Source organism: Rhinopithecus roxellana, chromosome 15, assembly GCF_007565055.1.
Source record: "Rhinopithecus roxellana isolate Shanxi Qingling chromosome 15, ASM756505v1, whole genome shotgun sequence".
Classification (NCBI taxonomy): Eukaryota; Metazoa; Chordata; class Mammalia; order Primates; family Cercopithecidae; genus Rhinopithecus; species Rhinopithecus roxellana.
In genome coordinates this window covers 104,257,353-104,273,668 of record NC_044563.1, presented here as the reverse complement: position 1 = coordinate 104,273,668, position 16,316 = coordinate 104,257,353, and the positions used below count along the sequence as shown (strand labels likewise).

General features: G+C 37.3%; 1 pseudogene; it reads right to left on the bottom strand.

Annotated features, from left to right (window-relative positions):
- Positions 1 to 9,911: 9,911 nt before the first annotated feature.
- On the bottom strand, positions 9,912 to 15,922 carry LOC104672778 (annotated as a pseudogene).
- Between the last annotated feature and the right edge of the window lie 394 nt (positions 15,923 to 16,316).

Below are 16,316 nucleotides of genomic sequence, written 5' to 3'. Positions count from 1 at the left end.
TTCTTACCTTCTATCAAGTCTTCTTAATGAGATCTGCCCTTATCCACTCATTTAAAATTACTTTTCCACCATCATTGCCTGACCAATCCCCCTTACACTGCTCTAATTTTTTCTCCCTATTACCTTATGAAATATAGCATGTTTATTTATTTTTCCTATAATTTAATGCCTGTCTTTCCCTGATAAAAAACGATTTTTGACTATTTTGTTTGCTAATATATCACAGATCCCTAATATCATACCTGGTACATACCACATTGTCAATAAATACTTGTTGACTAAATATTGCCCATGGTATCTTATTTTTCATTAGGCCCAAATTATAAAGCATTAATTTACTTACACATAAAGTGCAAAAGTGACCAGAAGACTTTGCTTAGTATTAAATTTCATTTTTCATTGAGATATTGCACTTTTAGTTCCTTGTTCAACAAAAACATCATTTTGATTAACCTAATGAATTGTCTTCCACTCTAAGGGAGATGAGGTTGTATATTTATATCTCTAAACCCACCTTCCAATGCAGTTCCGAATTTTTGTTGCTTTTCTCCCCAGAGACATGCACATCAGTGGTCATAAAGCACTTTGAAAATACTTCAGAAACAAGTGGCTATTTAAATGCAAGCTCCAATATGATAATGAAGAAAAGGAGAGACATTGCAAGACACGAGTGAAAGATAAAGCATGCTTGTGTTTATCCTAGAGCTGTATTGGGATTCCTATAATGATTAATGATGCAATAATATAATAAGAACTCAGTGGCCATGAGGCAGTGGCATTTGCAAATAAAGAATGAGAGCGGAAAGTAATCAGCAGCAACTCCGAACTTAGTTAAGGTTCCAAGTTATGCACCATTTTTTATATCGTGTTAGTTCATTTCCTTTCATATTACTACCCTAAATCATTTTGCTCTAAGGAAGAAAGAACAGCTGAGTTGAGTATGAAGATTAACGGGCAGTATATCTATTCCTGTTTGCTAGGATGAGCACCTAAAGTTTAGAAAGCAGATCAGAACTTCTTGGGTTTGCAAATTGGACTGGAAAATTGCCCAAGAACAGGTTTTCTGCTAAATATATATCCTACCCTGGTCAAACTGCAAATAATGAAATGCTGGTCTTTATTAAATCCGATACAAGCTGTGAAGAGACCACAAAGATATAACCAGAAATCACAGCCAATTGAAAGAAACCAAGCTTTCAATAAAATTGAAAGCCTGATTACTTGAATGTGGGCTATTAATTCAAAGTATGCTCCTCCGGACTTTTGAATCTCTCTTTCTTGATATTAGCTCTTTTTGGAAATCTCAGTCCTGCATTTCTGACCGCTTGACTTCTCCATCTGGATATGTTGCCCAAAGGCCACTAATACCATAAACCCGACATATCCAAAATAGTATTTGTCACATTTCTTTTTAAATGACTGCTAATAACACCAGTCTCACAGATTTAATTCATTCTTCACCTACCTTATCTAAATCAGTTACCCAAATCACATAGATTCTATATTCTCTGTGCTCTTCACATTTTGTTCACTCTCGCCCACATTACCCTAATACAGGTCTTTAGAACACTTCTACTTTGTCATTGTAATAGCCTTCTCACTGGTCTACTGCTTTCTTTCTCTCCAAGGCAACATCCTGCAACCAGATTAATCTTCCTAAATTATAGCTCTGACAATAACCTGCTGGCACACTTACCAGCTCTTCAATATCTACCAAATTCGGGATGAATTTCTTGTGTTTTTATTCAAGGCCTCCAAGATATTGTTGAACTACCTTCACAACAGTATCTACAAGGCGCGGCCAAGAAGAGATCCAACTGTGGCCAAAACCCCCTTACCAATCCCTTAATCTCACAGGTGAATGTCTTTGTTAACACATATCTATTTTCCTTAAAATGTTTCATCCTACTTCTGCTAAACATTCTTTGTTCTTCATTTGTGTTTGTCTTATATTCTTGCCTTTTTCCAAATTAGGATAAGGACTATGCTTCAACCATTTTTGTTTCTTGTACCTTGCACAGTGAACCATATATAGTCAGCACTTGTTATATGCATGTGGAAACAAGTAAACTAAAACCAGAAATGTAAGCGAGGATATTACTAACAGCTTCTAAAAGTCAGTTATTTGTGGTTTACGGTCTTTTAAAATTTTGTTTTCAGTATCTGTTTAACACCATTCTGAGAATTCTGTAAAAAAAATATATATGTAACAAAGAAGGCTGAAATTATTAAAATTAGTTGAAGAGCAAAACAAATTTGTGACACAGAAAACAAATGTTTCTTTATGAACACATTAAATAACAAGATCTAGCTATGTATCTATTAATGGCTGTAAGTTTGAAATGGTGATAAGTATAAAGGTAATGGTGAGATATCTGTAACTACAGTAGTGGGAATGGAAATATCTGTTAGTTATACCATTGACCAATACAGGTTCTGCTAATACTGTTGTAATTTGTCACCTACATTTATAGATTATAAACAGTAGGTTTGTCACTTCCACTGACAAACAAAAAATATTAAATACTAAGTTTCAGTTAGAAGTTAATGAAAATAAGGATATAAACTTTCCATCCAAGTTCATGAACCCCTTTCTCTACTTTTGAGAGCTTTGGATCTTAGATCTTTTAACCAGAAGCTTTATCTTCTCAATCACCTAATACTGCAGTTGCATCTCTGTTACAGCATTTGCATATAATATAGTTGTTTTAAAGCAAATTTTATAAAATATTTTAAAGGATATTAACATTGTTTTCAATAACTTCCAAGTCCTCCTGAGTCACTCTAAAATATCACAAAGCAGGCCAGGCATGGTGGCTCACGCTCGTAATCCCAGCACTTTGGGAGGCCAAGGCAGGCAGATCACTTGAAGTCAGGAATTTGAGAGACCACACTAACTGGGCACGGTGGCAGGCACCTGAAATCCCAGCTACTCAGGAAGCTGAAGCAGGGGAATCACTTGAGACTAGGCAGTGGAGGTTGCAGTGAGCCAAGATCGCACCACTGCACTCCAGCCTGGGTGACAGAGCGAGACTCCATCTCAAGATATAAAATAAAAGAGGCCAGGCACGGTAGCTCATGCCTGTAATCCTAGCACTTTGGAAGGCCAAGGTGGGTGGATCACCTGAGGTCAGGAGTTCGAGATCAGCCTGGACAACATGGTGAAACCCTGTCTCTATTAAAAATACAAAAAGTAGCTGGTCATGCTGGTGGGCACCTGTAATCCCAGCTACTCAGGAGGTTGAGGCAGGATAATCGCTTGAACTTGTGAGGCAGAGGTTGCAGTCAGCCGAGATCATCCCACTGTACTCCAGCCTGGATGACAGAGCAAGACTCCGTCTCAAACAAAAATAAATAAAATACAAAATGAAATATTACAAAGCAATCTACTTCATTCAAACATCCAAAATCTACAAACATGGACTCTGAAAGAAGAAAATTCCATAATATCTCTTTGACGCCTGAAAAAAATTTTATTTCCAATTAAAGTCATATTCTGAAATTCTGGGTGGATCTAAGATTTAGGGGAAACTATTGAAGTCATGACAAGTAATATAATTTTTTTCTCCATGGGCTACTTTTTCCTAAATTAGCCTCTGATAGATGCTTGACAAGAGTATCTCAAATGTAGAAACAGGAATAGTGAAGCTGTTAATATTGTTTTCCGTGGGCTTTAAATCCAATGGTTGGTATGTTTATAAGAAAAACAGAAGGCCCACCAAAGCACACAGAGAAAAGGAGGTCATGTAATGGAGGCAGAGATTGAAGAAATGCAAGTATAAACCAAGGAATGCCAAGGATTGCCAGAAACCAGCAGAAGCTAGGAAGAATCAAAGAAAGATTATTCCCTAGGACCCTCAGGCAACATCATGCTGCAGACAGCTTGATTTTAGACTTGTAGGCTCCAGAAATGTAAAAGAGCAAATTCCTCTTGTTTTAAGCCACCCAGTTTGTGATAATTTGTTACAGCAGCCCAACAACAATAACAAAAAATGTACACTACTTAATGTTTTAAAAAACAAAGATCATAGGAAATTACTATTTTAAGACCATTTTTTCCTACTTTTGTTTTTATTTTATTATTATTTTTATTTTTAGAAGAATGGGACACTGATTTGGGAGGAGTGTGGGGAGGAGGAGGAGCAAAGGCATGAGGAAATCTCTGCAAGTCACTGCTAAGCTAATGGAACAGTCATTTCAATGGAAATGCACAAAAAAATAGTCTTTACAAAATAAGCTTATAAAACAAACTACAAGCCACAACAAGTAGCAACCAAAACCCAGAAAAAGGGAGATAATCTGATTTCTGAACATACCATATTATAATATTTTTAAAATCCTATTTTTGACACAAAAATTACAATGTATTTTGCTAGATAATATTTGTTGGTTACTGTATTAGTCCGTTCTCATGCTGCTAATGAAGACATACCCCAAGACTGGGTAATTTATAAAGGAAAGAGGTTTAATTGACTCATAGTTCAGCATGGCTGGGACACCTCAAGAAACTTACAATCATGGTGGAATAGGAAGCAAACATGCCCCTCTTTACATGGTGGCAGGAAGGAGAAGTGCTGAGCAAAATAGGGGAAGCCCTTTATAAAACCATCAGATCTCATGAGTACTCATTATCACGAGAATAGCATGGAGGAAATCGCCTCCATGATTCAGTTACCTCACACTAGGTCCCTCCCATGACACATGAAGATTATGGGAACTACAATTCAAGATGAGATTTGGGTGGGGAAACAGCCAAACCATATCAGTTACAATTTTCAAAGATATTTTTAAACAAAAATTAAATACCCAGATATTAATACCACATATGTTTTACTCCAAACCTATATATATTTTCAAATGGATAGCATACTGGATAAAAACTTAGGCAGTGCAGTCAGATAGAACTAGATTTAAATTCAGGATTGACTTCTTATTATCAGAGTCCACGGGTAAAAGAACTGACACCATTAAGCTTCAGTGATTCATTCACGAAATGGATAAATAACAATACCTCATAACATTCTTGAGGCAATTAAAAGAGATAATGTGTATGTCTCTCAATTACTGATACATAATAGACACTTTATAGATGTTAGCTGCCAGTGATGTTATCATTATGATTATGTATTATTATTTTCTTGTGGGGAAAGCTTTTTTCTTGAAAAGTCCTTAGTGTCCCATAAAATTGGAACTTCCATCAATATTTTTCTTCCCTTTGGGGAGAAAACTGCTCCACAGGCTAAAAATTGATTCATCTTGCAGAACTAAGGCCATGATACAGTAACAATCCACCCACCAAGCCTCAGAGGTATAAAACATCAAGGATTAATTTCTTACCCATCTTATATGACTGTTGCAGATCAGCTCTTTTCATGTTTCCTGCTCTTAGAGACTCAGGTTGATTTAGTAACTACCATCTCTTTGGCAGAGAGTAAGAAATCTTCCTTCAAGGAATAATACAAAACACCTTTTCTAACACACCATTGGCCAAAGCAAACAACAGGGCCATGGGTGCAGAAAAAATGCAAGTCCACCACATGCCAAAAGCAAAATAAAACATATTTGATAAACATTCCTGATGACCACTGCTATAGTTTGGATATGTCTCCCACAAAACTTGTGTTGAAAATTCAATCTTCAATGTAACAGCTTTGGGAGATGGGGTCTAATGAGAGGTGATTAGGCATGAAGACAAAATAAATGAATTTATGCCATTATTTTAGGAGTAGGTTTCTTATGAAAGGATGAGTTTGGCCCTGTTTTGCCTTTCTATCTCTCATCCTGTCTGCTCTTCCAACACTCGATGACAAAGCAAGAAAGCTCTTGCCAGATGCTGGTACCACTATCTTAGACTTCCCAGTCTCCAGAACTGTGAGCCAATAAATTTCTGCTCTTTATAAATTCCCAGTCTCAGGTACAGCAGCACAAAATAGAGAAAAGCGGAAACTGGTACTGAAAAGTGGGGCTGTCCTGTAACAAATAACTGAAAATGTGGGAGCAGCTTTGGAATTGGGTAATGGGCAGACGATAGAAAAATTTAGAAAAGCAAGCTAGGAAAGGCCAAGATTACCATAAATGTAGGATTATGGGTGATTCTGGTAGGGCTTAGAAGAAGAGAAGAGCTGTAGGGAAAGTCTGAAACTTCTTAGAGATTACTTAAGTGGTTGTAATCAAAATATTCATTAAAATATGGACAGTAAAGGCAATTCTGATAAGATCTGAGCCGCAGATGAGGGACAAGGTATTGGAAACTTGAGTGAAGGACATCCTTGTTATAAAATGGTGAAGAATTTGGCTGAATTCTGTCCACGTCTGATGGCTTTGTGGAAGGCAGAATTTAAGAGGGATGAACGAGGATATCTGATAGAATAAATAGCTAAGCAGCAAGGCCTTCTGGGTGGTTTGTACTTCTTTTAACTACACATAGTAAAATGAGAGAAAAGAAAGATGATTTAAAGATGAAGTTTATAATTAAAAGGGTAATATAATTTAGGGATTTGAGAGATTCTCAGACTGGCCCTGTGAAAACGAAAGGGCATTTTCAGGAGAAGAAACTGAGAGTGTGGCCAAGGACTGTTTGATAAGACGATTAATCTAGATAGAACAAAGCCAGAGGCTATTCATTCCAATGGGAGAATGACCGTTAAGGCACTTTGGAGATTACCACTGCTGCCCCTTCCATCAAAGGCCCAGAGTGCCAAGGCCTGTGAGAAGGAAATTTATCAAAAGAGAGAATTCGTGTGGTAGGAGTTATTAAGAAATTATTTTAGACAGAGAGAAACAGGGGTCCTAGGAAAGTTTCTATTTCTTTTTAAAGCAGCTCCAGAAACATTTCTTATCTAGTAGAAAAGCCCTGGCTCTTAGACCGGGGCTGGAAACATTTGATATTCAAATGCCAACCATTAGAAACTAAGTCCACCCAACGTGGTGATTCCTACCATTGTCCTTTCGCCCTTGCCTGGCAACATGGCTGCCCCGACAATATCTCCATGTGTACAGAACATCATGGAGCCCTATATTTGCATATTAAAGGCTAGGGTGGGAGGGCCAGTTTTTTCACGGGCTACATGAATGATATGCCTGGTCAAACCAATCCCCTGAGCAATATGCAAATCAGACACCGCTTACTCCAGCCTGTTCATATACCTGGTTGGGTTCTGCCCCACTGGGGGTCTCTTCTCTCGTCTTTGGTGCTCCCCTCCCTCTCTCTCTGTAAAGGGGAGCTTCTTCCTCCTCCGTAAAACCACTCCATGTGTGTCAGTGTTGTTTTCTCCAATTCGACGCAAGACAAAGAACCTGCTGTCCCTCCACTCATCGGAGCCATATCACTAGGACACCACTGGGAACTTGGGGCTTGCTGTCCAAAGCCATCTCAAGTCTCTGTTCTCCGAATTCCAGTGCAGTGCTTCTCAGCTGCCACAGCCAATGCTCAAGTGGACTTGGTGCAGCTTCGCCAGCCACTGCATAAGGTACAAGCCATAAAGCTTGGCAGTGTCCACATGGTACTAATTCTGCAGAAGCATAGAATTCAAGAGCTGTACAGGCATGGCTTCCTCTACCTAGATTTAAAGGATGTTCTAGATAGCCTGGGGACGCAGGCAGAGACTTGTTACAAGGCTTTCTGCTGCAGAAAGCCTCTGCTAATACAGTGCCCAGCAGAACTGTGGAGTACAAGCCACCAAAGAGTCCCCAGTAAGGCAGTGCCTAGAGTCATGAGAACAAGTTAACCTCAGACAGGTCCCAATAAAGACAATGTCTAATGGAGCCATGGGAGTGGGACCAATGCTGCTGCATGGGCTGAGCCCAGCAAAGCCATAAAGGCAGGACTGCCCAAAACTTTGGGAGCCCAACCCCCACCCCACTGTGCCATGGAGTCAAATATTATTCTAAAGCCCTAAGATTTAATGTTGTTACTTGGGACTAGTTATCCCTTTCTTCTTGCCTGTTTCTCCCTTTTGAAATGGGAATGTCTATCCTATACCTGTCCCACCATTGTCATTTGGGAGTGATAACTTGTTTTGATTTTACAGGCTCACAAGAGGAGAATTTGCTTTGGGGTGAATTGTGCCTTGAATCTCACCTATATCTGATTTAGATGACACTCTGGACTTTGGAATTTTGAGATGGTGCTGGAATAAAATAGGACTTTGAATTTATTGGAATGCAATTAATGTATTTTGTACACAAGAAAGACATGAATTTTAGGGGCCAGGGACAGAAGGCTATTGTTTGAATGTGTCCCCAAAAAAGCATGTGTTGGAAACTTAATCCCCAATGCAACTGTGTTGGGAGGTGGTGCCAAATGAGAGGTGATAAGGCCATGAGGGCAGAGTAAATTAATGCTATTGTTGGAGTGGGTTTGTTATCATGGTAGCTAGTTCCTTATAGAAAGGTGAGTTTGGCCCCCTTTGCCTCTCTCACACTCCTCCTTTTTGCCCTTCTCTTATGACATGACACAGAAAGTAGGCCCTCACCAGAGGCCAGCAGCTTGATCTTGGACTTCCCAGCTTCCAGAACCATGAGTTAATAAATTTCTGTTCCCTAAAAATTGGATGACTTATACTCTGATTTATACCCTGTGGTATTCTGTTATAGCAGCACAAACAAGACCAAGAAAACCATGGTGTGACTTGCATTGGCCCATAGATTTTACTGAGTAAGTGTAATATATTCGAGTTTGCTCTTCTCCTCCTTACAATAAAATACCTGGAGAGTCCCTCCCTCTTCATAAGAAGGCATCTGGGTTTACTCATCTGCTTTGCTGTTGCCTGAATGACGAACTCAATTCAGAAGAGCAAGGAATCAAGTCTAAGGTTTATTATCTAATTCAGCTTTATAAATAACAAAGCATATGTTTTGATGCCTATGTAATTCCAAAGACTATTTCTCCATTTGTTAAAAGTCTGATGGTAAAAAGGCTAATAATTAATAAATGGGATCCTTCAAAAATCCCAACATTTAAGGGAACACATCATTCTTGTTATTTTTTGCCAGAAAATGAATTACCAGAAAAATCAGAAAAATTGAAAATATTTTACCAAATTCTTAGCCAATCAAAAATATAAAAGTCATGAAAGACAAAGGAAGATGGAAGATCTTTTCCAGATTAAAAGTGCCTAAAAGTACATGAAAACTAAATGAAACGGGAATTCAGAATTGTATCCTAGTCTCAAAAAACAAAGAAAGAGAAAGGGGGCTGGGGTGGGATTGGGGGAGAGAGAGAGAGAGACAGAGAGAGAGAGAGAGAGAAAGAATAAATGAACATGGAAAATTAGCAAAATTTGAAATAGAATTGAATAAATGTTAATTTCCTAGATTCAATAATTATGTTTATGTAAAATGTTACCATTTGGAAAAGCTGGGTAAAGAGTATTTGAGAATTGGGAACTCTTTGTTCTTTTTTTTTTTTTTTTTTTTTTTTTTCAGAATAATCAGATAATGGATTTTCATTCAATATATTTTAAATAAAGATTGTGTGCAACTTATACTATTATAATAAAAAATTGATACTTTGAAACAAGAAAATAATACAAAGAAAAATTTATTTCCAAATGCAAAGCAGTATCTTTGCTCAGGGGTGATTCACATTTATGTGTAATTTTGCATTTTCAAAAAGATGATTGCTACAATCAGTTATATCACCACTTAGTTATGTCTAAGTTGTATCAGTTAAACATGTTCCTTTAGAAAATTCTTTTTAATATTATTATTCCTTCAGTGATTTTCTCCAAACAGTGATAGAAGTACTTCTCAATGGACAGAATACTCAAAGATGTTTTTGACCACATCTCAATCATACTGACACCTACAATAAATGCTTGACTCCAAGGGAGCCCAGCTCTAATTTGTGAAGTATGTCCTGTTTGCAAAGTAACAATGAGGTTGTAAGTAGCAATAGTACTTACTCATTATCAAAAAATAACAATTTTAGGTATATTTGTTTTGGATTTCTGTGATTTAAGTCATCCAATTTCTTCAGAGTCTGCACTCATTCCCTTTGATCAGCAATCAACTTTGACCATTCCAAAGATCTGAATTCTGACTTTCAGGACAATCCTTCCTAAAACATTCCACAGAGCAACAAAGTTTGCAACCACCACCATCAGCACAAAGTCCTTTGGGATGATCAGGACAAGATCTGGACAGTTGTCTCATTTCCCCACAAACAAACATTTTGCAAAAGGAAATTCACCAAGAGCCCGGGCTACTCTAGCCCTGCCCTTGATTATTTTGCCCTCTGTGGACCCAGACCCAGAACACGTTCCAGTGCCCATCTCTTGATTTTCTGGGGCAACTGAGCAATCTGCAGTTGTATGACCAGGTTTTCTGCAATGGAAACACACCACTGTATTTCTCTTCACTGCTTGTCATTCATTGTTTTCCTTCCCATAAGACTGCCTTTCTTTAAAGCAACTGCAATTTATTCCCTTACTGCCTGATTGTTGCTATCATCTCCCCATCGTGAACCATCTATGAGTTCTGCCTTAGGTATTCCATGAATCCATTCACATCTTCATTTAGGTGCTCTTTTTTTCTTTTTCTGTTTTGCTTATTGGCTTCAAGTTGTTTGTACTTTGGCAGATTTTGTCCCTCAAAGGACTTTTCGTATCCTTCCATGATGCTGCAGGCAAGGGTCTCTTGTTATGTGTGGTGGTAACTTGTACCCACCTGGTCACAGTTTCATGGGATGTACCTTATCAGTTATGCCTGAACCCCCTAGAGCAGTCAGCAAGCCAGAAAAGCCTAACCCCCTAAGGCAGCAATGGCATTCAACACTAGAGGTAGGAATTTCTTATTATATTTTTGTGACTTTTCTATAGAATTTCAAAATGAAAAGTTAACAAGCAATAAATAACAATAAATTTTAAAATATAATTCACCAATTTTGAGAAGCAAAAACTTGAACAGAAATACTCCCAATTTCCTTGCCAAAACCTCTGCTTTCCCAGAAGTATTGTGTTCATTTATTCAAGGTATTAACCATCTCATACTACTAAATCTAAAACCCTAAGCACATTTTGTGGTTGGTCTTTTTGGATTATACTTGCCTTTCCTCTGTTTTCTTTGCATTAGCCCTGGGCACTGGTTATATTTCTAAGGCTTCTAGTTAGGCTAAGTCAATTGTATACTACTAGAATTTATTTGCTTAAAGAAAAGCAAAATTGCATCCAAAACAAATATACTCTGTTTTATTACATTACAATATCAGTATATACAATAAAATGGAAATTTTCTCTTCATGACTCAAAGAAAAAAATGTAATTATTATTATGATACTATTTAATCACTGTATCTGCAAATAAAATTGGGATTCCAAATTGAATCCTGGTCCAAAACAAATATTACATGAGTAATTGACAAAATTTAAAATAAAACCGCATAAATGTTAATTCCTTAGTTTTGATAATTACATTTATATGAAATGTTATCATTTGGAAAAGCTGAGTAAAGAGTATACAAGAATTCTGTATTTGTTTGTTTTTTCAGAAAAATGAGTTGATAGCAAATGCATTTTCATTCAATATCTTAAAAATATTGTGACAGCTTGTATACTGAAGATAACAACTCTTTTGATGAAACAGTCAATAATAAGAGAACCAGTGTTCCAGTGAGCTTATTCAGACATTAGCAATATCAAAAGAGGATATATGGTTGATCTAGTCTTTACTTGGCCTATATGAGCATGAACAGAGACTCCTATAACACCTCACAAACATACACAAATCACACACCAACTGCTTATCTATAATACATGCAATTATGTGGTTCCCACTCTTAAAACATATACCAACAAACAAAACAATGTCTCCAATTTTCATTAAGGAAAAAGGTCCAAATGTCTAACTGCTGATTTCAAAGCTTTGCATAACCTGGCCCCTTTTCAGCCTCCCTCTTGTTACTTCCCACATGAATCCACCTTTTTACTTGCTATTGTCAAAACGTTCCACGCTGGAATACCTCTGTCTGGTGCTGATCCCTCTCTCTAGAATCTCATACACTCTAATCAACAAAGTACCAACTAAGATTCATGTGACCTTTATATCCCTAACTGTAACCCATTTTTTTCTTCTGAGCTCCAGATCATGTTTTCAAATGTTTACTGGCCATCTTCAGTTTGATGTATCACAGTTCTTCAAATTTGTACAGATCTCCTAAGAGTAATGACTTTGCGTACCACCCAAACACAATTAACGAATGAAACTACATTTCAATAATTTCCTCAAGTAAGAAACAGTTTCATCCTTAATTCACCTTTCCCTTGCCACCTAATATACACTCTGCTGTATCTTTTGAATTTGTGACCAGATAATCTCTTGAGTTCAACAACTGCTTTCTATTCTTACTCTAATGCTCTAAACAGCCACTAACTTTTATCAGCTAGATTATCACAGCAGCCTCAAACACAACCCAGCACATCCCAGTCTCCTCACTACTATCAAAGTAACTTTCTAAAATGCAGATATGATAATGTCATTGTCAGCTTAAACTCTTGCTCTTACAATGAATCACCAAACCCTTAACATGACTTCTAAATCCCTTTGCAATCTGGCTAATGCTTAGCTCTCCAGTCTAATTTCCCTTCACTTTATCACTATTATGCTTCAAACATACAGTAGTATTTTCAGTTCCTTAAATATACTCTACCGCCTATAGTAGGCAGCCTTTAAAACAGTCCCTAAAAATCTTTGCCTCATGGTATTCATGATGTTGTATAATTCCCTTCTTTTGAGTGTGGGTTTGACTTAGTGACACATTTCTAACAGAGAATATGGCAAAGATGGGATGTCACTTCCGAAATTAAGTTACAAGAAGACTGTAGCTTCCATCTTGCTTGCCTTACTCTCTTGTCTCTTGCCCTAATGGAAGCCAGCTACCAAACTATGAGATGCTCTATGGAGAGGCACATGTAGCAAGGAAGTAATTTTTCTGATCAACAGCCAAATGAATTAGAGAGGAACTGAGACTCTTAGCCCAACAAATGATGAGAAACTGAAACTTGGTCAAAACCATATTAATGACCTTGAATGTGAATTCCTTACTCGTCCAGCTTACAAATGACTGCAGCCCTGCCCAACTTAACTGTAGCATTGTGGGACCCTGAAGCCAGAGGACCCAGCCAGTACATGCCTGGATTCTTGACGCACAAAAACTGTCTTTGTTGTTGTTGTTTCTAGCCTCTAAGTATAAACATAATTTGTTACTCAACCATAGAGAGCTTATACAGTGTCCATCACATCAAGGATTTACAAAACATATTTCTTCTGCCTGTAACATTTTCTGTTCCTCTATTTTCCAACTCCTTTTATTTACTACTTTCTCATTCCTCCTCCCTCCACTTTCTCTTTCTCTACACACCCTCCTTCTATTATTCTTTAAGAATTATTTTCTTCAGAGTGTTTTTTGTATCCCTAAGTGTGAGACAGAAGTCTTTCCTGTGTAGTTTTCCTAATATAAACATGAGCATCTCCCACTAGATCACAGCTCTATATTTTTCACAGTTATATCTCCATGCCTTATACACCCTAGTCCATAATGTATATTTATTACTTTTTTTGTCATTGTTGTTAATAAATGTGAAAAGTACTGGCAAAATCTAAAAGGGGGTTATTTTATTAGCCATAATATAATATATAAAAATGAGTTGTAAGGTACAGGAAAATAAAACAACTACTTTACAAGAAATAAATCTAAAACCAGTGGTTTACTGACTGATACATGCTGATAGAGCAACTTGAGGATATAAAAGAAGAAAGAAACACCAGTCTTCATTCACATGGGTATGTGGTTCCCAGTTACCTAAAAGTCATTTACTTCTTCATCTCCACAAAGCCAAAATTGGACTTGCTAGTTTGTTGAGACTCTCTCTTTCTGGGCATTTGGCACATCAAAAGAACAGAGGGTCACTTACATCAAAGAATCCTGATGATAAAAGAGCTTTTTCACCTAGATCAAACCCAAAAGACTCCATGGAATATTGATTTATTATTGGGCTTTTATTCCAAGATCAAACAGGTCCCAACGCAGCCAGATATCAATCTGAACTAGGTATCAGTTTATCAAAAAGTGAGAATCAAGCAGATGAAGCCAGTCAAATGCCAGGACTTATATAAACAGTCATGAAAACTGAGGTTCCAGAAGAGAACCTCAGCTCACATCATTACAAAAACTGAAACAGCCTTTTGATTTAGTAAGACTAAAGCCACCTCCTGTGAAGTAGAGGGGTATGAGTAAAGATGTATAATCAATAAAATGAAATCAACAAAAAAAAGTCAATCATTTACTAAATATTTACTAGCTGTATAATAGCAAAAAGAACCAACTTTTTTTTAAGCATCTATTGGACATCAAACACTGTGCCAATGCTTTGCATCATCTTGTTTACTCTCTCACTGAAATTATAATAAAGTAGGCAGACAAGGAAACCAAACAGTTTGGGCAACTTCACCAGGATCACAGTCTTAACAAAACTATGAGCTGAAATTTGAAGCTACAGTTTACTTCAAAGTCAATGTTCTTTCCATTACGTGACAAAGTACTTCCCTTCTACATGAATAAAAGAATCCTGTGATTTGGAGGGTCCATCCTGGCTTTCTTCTGGTTATGCCACGAACTGGATGAAACCACAGCATCAAAAGAACATGCCCACTAGCACTTGTACCCACATGTTAGTCCACAGTCCAGTCTGCTAGGGCTTGAGATTTGTTTGCCCAAACATTTCAGGGTCAAATTAAGACAGATTATAGCACATTCAAAGCCCTGCAGGATGGCCAAGGGGCATTGTGGTAGAGGTGGGAGATTTTGTGTCTTGGTGGTTCCAGCAAGAGTTGCATGGAACAGAAGGAGAAGAAAGGCTGGCAAGGGTTTGGCCTGACCCTCCCTGAGTCACTCCACTCTGAGAGCTCAAGAAAGCTAAGTTCATGCCTGCCTTCCAGGCCAGAATAAGGGCAGATATTTGTCAAGGTAGGAAGACAGAATGTATTTTATTTAACAGTATATTAGCTTATTTATAACTTTTAGCTATTTAAAAATATGGTTTGTGGACTTCCATTAGTATTCTTACTCTGAATCCCATGAATATTGTGGAGGGGGACTGGGAAATAAGCATGTATTGGTTGATTCAGGGAAGAAAAAATTACTTAATTCAGAAATGTCTCAGGAGTAAGATTATAAACATAGTTTATATCATATTTAGAAATTCTGGTTATCCTACCTACTTGAAAAAAAGAGATTTGAAGTGATTTATATTAAACGACTACAGGAAATCAGACAAAATAGCAAAAGGAAATTTTCAACTACAAAAACAAAAGGAGAAAGAAACATAAAAATGGAGGCTAATAAGAGTTTATAAATAGCCATAAAGGGCACATGCACTTAAATAGACTCCATTCTACTTATACTGGGAATCTTGAAAGCACTTAACTTTAAGTCACACGGCTCTTATAGACCAAAGAATTGTACTAAGTGAAAGTCTTTCCACACCGTGAGCACTACACAGCGTGAAGCTGAAAGCCTCCTCTGTGAGTTCGTTAGCATAATTGGATATGCATTTCTCCCCACCTGAAATTTTTTAAGAACAAAAGAAAGGACCAGCAAAAGACAAACACTCCCAGGTAAACTCCATCCTTGACAAGAAGGCTTTTCAGCCCGTGAATATCATCTTTCCTGCAATATCCACATATGGAAGTAGACCAGCTAGAATCTCAAGCATAAGTTGGAGAAGTACATTCTACCTCTGCAGATAACCAGAAAATAATTCATCATGATACACACTACGCTTTTAAAATGTTTTTTAAACAATTTGCATTTAATAATGTAGTTATAAATTTTAAATTATTTTTCTATCCTAGTAAAATGTAAAATGTCTGTTTTTGTGAACTCTGAAACAAATACTTTCTGTATTGAAGATCAGTGCATAGGGCATTGGGAGTAGAGTGAAGAATATATTTATACGTTTGTTTATTCATTCATTAAATAGTCATTGAGGGAGTGATTACCATAATAAATCAGGCAGAAAGTGAGGTACTGAGGTAGATAATATCAGACTTGGCCCAGCAATCTTGGAGCCTGTAGTACAGAGAGAGTTAGAAAACATTTCCTGTACAGAGCAGATATTAAATATTTCAGGCTTTGTGAATAAAGAGGCAAAATTGAGATTATAATGTAGGTACTTAGCCAGAGAGAAAACAAATTTGTATTAATTTTGTCTGGAGTCATTCCAACAAACCAACCAATCAGGGTTATGGGGACAGATTTAGTCCACAGCTATTGTGTGATGACACCTCGTATAAGTGTGTAGTCATCTTTCACCAGTAACT